Source organism: Lycium barbarum, chromosome 7, assembly GCF_019175385.1.
Source record: "Lycium barbarum isolate Lr01 chromosome 7, ASM1917538v2, whole genome shotgun sequence".
Classification (NCBI taxonomy): Eukaryota; Viridiplantae; Streptophyta; class Magnoliopsida; order Solanales; family Solanaceae; genus Lycium; species Lycium barbarum.
The window spans coordinates 109,432,661-109,436,652 of record NC_083343.1 but is presented as its reverse complement, the minus strand read 5'-3'; the positions used below and the strand labels follow the sequence as shown (position 1 = coordinate 109,436,652).

General features: G+C 38.9%; 1 non-coding gene across 1 annotated transcript; it reads right to left on the bottom strand.

The window, feature by feature from the left end:
- Window positions 1-3,674: 3,674 nt before the first annotated feature.
- Window positions 3,675-3,780, bottom strand: LOC132604762 (small nucleolar RNA R71). The gene has a single exon (XR_009568863.1). It is a non-coding gene; the product is annotated as a small nucleolar RNA R71 (small nucleolar RNA).
- Between the last annotated feature and the right edge of the window lie 212 nt (window positions 3,781-3,992).

The window sequence follows — 3,992 nt, the reverse complement described above, 5'->3', positions numbered from 1 at the left end:
TTTTGGTGTGCTTATCATCTGTGTGACCTTATGGTGTAATAATACAAGGTGCACTTAATATGGCAAAATCCAGTACAACTCAAAAGGACTAAAAACATTGATGTTAGACACCATTTCTTAAGGGATACCGTTGAAAAGGATTGATCTACATAAAGTTCTGCAAGACAAAGGAATAGTTAGCTGACATCTTCACCGAGATACTAAGCAGGGAAAATTTTGAAAGAAACCGCTTAGAGTTGGGCTTAATCAAGTTTAACCAGTTGCTCCTCATCAAAATTCCCTTAATGATTGGTTATCTTAAAAAGGAAAGGTACAATGCTAAAAGTGTTTTTTGGTGGCATACAGGTATACACACTGGGCTTCTTCAGGACAACATAGGCATTGGTGACATTGCATCTCTCAGAGTTTTTGCCTACTTTTTAAAGAAATGTCTAGGAACCTGGTCCCTATGACTCAGGTTAGTGGTCTTTTCTGTACTCATATGTTTTTTTTAAATAATCAAAAAGGTACAATGTCATTAATTTCCTCCTTCCTAAACCTCTATTTTGGAGCCAAATCGATATGTCTTTTCTGAGTGGATCCAACGTATAAGAAATTTGACCTATACGAATCGTCTCTCTACATTCTCTCTTAAACCAAAAGCTTTTGTCTCTTCCCTTACTTAAAACTCTTCACCTTCTATCTTTGTGTAACGTTCTTCTCCTGTGTCGTTTTTGTTCCAAATTTGACCATGTCTCAAGATGATTCCATCCATTCTATCATACCAAAAATGAACCCTTCTATCCCATTTTCTGAAAACTCAACTCCATCAGACCCAAAAACGCTAGAATCACCCTCAGAAGCACCAATCTCCACTGACTAAAACTCATCCGTTTCACTACCAAAGCCCATGGTTTCTGGTCCCTCTAGGACTCGTAAGAGTCAAACCCCAAAGAAATTCATCTCTCCCTCCCCAACCCCTGCTCCAAATTAAAAGGCCAACTTAGAAGAAAGTGTTGAAACTCTCACTATCTCAAATGTCCTCCTAAATACTGAGGAGCTTGAGGAGAAAGAAAATGATGGAGTTAAAGTTTCAAGCCAAACTGAGGCCACTGAAAATACGGGTATCAAGGATCATGATACATCCATTCATATGGTCATGCATGAGTCTATCAATGCTGATAGTGACAAGGAACAAGAAAGTGGCATTGATAAAGGAGATTCTGAGGAAAACCTTCCAAAATCAGGTAATCTCATCCCTTTTGCTAGTGATAAAAGAGTGTCAGATTATGACGTAGTTCTTGATGGGAATTTATCTGAAATAAGACCGAGTATATCTAATATTCTTGTAAATGAAGTGAATATTGTGACGGGTTCTGTCAATACATTACATGCTAAGGAGGGTAGTACAAGGAGTCAGGGGGAAAATGTTCATGTTCAAGAAACAGGGGATGCCAATAAGGGACCTGGTCCTTTGTCAGAAAATTTAGATATTGTAGACACTAGAAACACCGTGCCCACTATAGTTGTACCCTTAGGTTACCCTTCCCCTGAGAAGGAACCTGGTTCCTTAAATCCTTCTCTAGAGGTCGATTCAGATGATGACGTTAATTTGAGAACTGTCTTCAAAAGTTCATCAAGTCATGTGCAGCAACGTGCTGAAAGTGCTAGAAAACATATCTCTGCTAAGTGATGTGCCGTGAATTTCGGCACATTTGATGTCTTTTCACTAGAAGTTTTACTTGTTTTTAAGTGTTTTTATATCGTTTCTTATGTTATTTTTATGTTTTGTAGGGTTGGTTGACTAAGGAACGAAAATGATGAGAATTACTGAAAAATAGACAACTTGGAGCTAAAGGACGGTCCGTAACATGATGCGTAACCTGAGAGGAAAATCCAAATACATGCCGGCTCAAAAGAACGGTCCGTAACTCATGTTACGGGTTGTAACGTGTACTGTAATCTGAAGGGAAATTCCAGTAAGATGCCTAAGTATTGTCAATGTTACGACCAGAAGGACGGTCCGTAACGCAAGTTATGGGGCATAACGTGAGGGCTTAATGCATTGTCCACTGAAGACTGAAGCCATGATCCGCTGGAAGATAGGGACCATAACCTGTGTTACGGTCCGTCGAAAGAAGCCGTAACGGTTGACCTAATAGCAAGCTGACAAAGGACAGAACAAAAAGACGGACCATAACACGTGTTACGGTCCGTAACGATGCCGCGAAGGGTGTTTTTGTCCATAATTTTGGCGCGATTTTGGTCCTATAAATAGTTAAGTTTAGGTTTTTTCAGAATAATTCTCTCTCTCTAGAAAATTAACTCTTAGCATTAAATATTTTGTGAAGTTGTTGGAGCATTTAAGGCATCAATATCATCCTTAGTTCACATTGTATTACCATTGTAAGTACATTATGTCAACTGTTAAGCTTTCTTTGTTGAACAAAAGCACGAGTAGCTAACTTCAATTCTAAGGTTGTGGACCCCATAATGGGTATTATGTGAATGGGTTTCTACTATTGATATATGCCTAATGGTTGTTGGTATTTATTCAATCTTTGTGTTTTAGTGTTGGGTAATGATTGCAAGCATTAGCCTAAGCCATTATTCTATCTTTTCTTGGGAAAGTGAGTAAGTATTGGTAAGATTGAATAGCAATGACTCGGGGCGTTAACCCTCATTTAATAGACTAACTTACGAATAAGAACAAGTCTAATTGGCATTGTTGATCGTTCTTCGATATCAACTCTTTTGTATTTGGGAAAATCATAAACAGGAAGGGAAACATTAGGAAGTCTTTAAGAGATCAAGTGAAATTCCTTAGAACAATCATTAGAAGTATATCACATTGAAACTTGAAGCATAATATCCAATCAAAACGGGGAACACAACCTTAGTCTCTCTCTCGCATTAATTACAAGTCAAGTCAAAGTATTAGTTTATATTACAAAACAAATATTCCAAACTATTTGGAATAGGATTAAAGACTTTAAAGACTAGTATCGCATACAATTAGTACCCTTTTCTATCCATATTCCTTATGGGATTCGACCCCAACCTTGTTTAGGTTATTATATTTGACAACGTCCGCTTTACGCCACTAATAGGTGTACTTTGAGCGTATCAAATTTTGGTGCCGTTGCCGGGGAATACGGTTTTGAAATTACTGATTGTTCTGTATTTTTCTTTAAAACTTTTTCTACTCCATCACACACCTTGTTTGCTGTTTTTGGTGAACCAGGTGACAATGGCAGGAATACACAATCGAAATCAAGGAAATCAAGGTGGGCTCCAGGTGAACCCACCTGCACCGGAAGAAGAGGATGATGAGAATATATTTGCGGAATTCATTAATGAAGCTGATTACGCTTCTGTTGTGGTCCTCCTAGGACTGGAAATGCTATTTTTAAAATCGATAGCTCTATCTATCAGTTGTTGAAACTTGAAGGTTATTTCTGAAATTCTTCGGAGGATTGTCCACTCCGACATTTGAAGAACTTCTTGCACGTATGTGCTCAAAAATCCCAATGTGTTGTTTTCTGCTGATGCACTTCGGTTACGGGTCTTCACATATTCCTTGGCTGGACAAGCAAGGGAATGGTGTGAAAAGCTGGCCAGTAATTCTATTCACACTTGGAGTGAGCTAGCCAATATATTTTTGAAGAAGCGGTTTCCCCCGAGCAAAAAGGCTGAACTTCGAGATAAGATATTTGAGTTCAAACAGCTCCTAGGGGAACAATTATATTCCGCATGGGAGAGGTTCAAGTACTATCTAGCTCAATGCCCAACTCACGGGTTTTCGGATGCTATTCTCACCGAGAAGTTCTACAAGGGGTTAGATATAATGAATCAGATTGCTGTAAATACTGCCGCTGGTGGATGCTTCATAGACAAGTCATTTGTCAACATCACATGTTTGCTCGATAAGGTCACCACCCACAATCAAGCTTGGCATTCAAATGATAACGGGAGCTTGTCTTATGGTAGTCCATCACTAGCCGCTGTCGCAA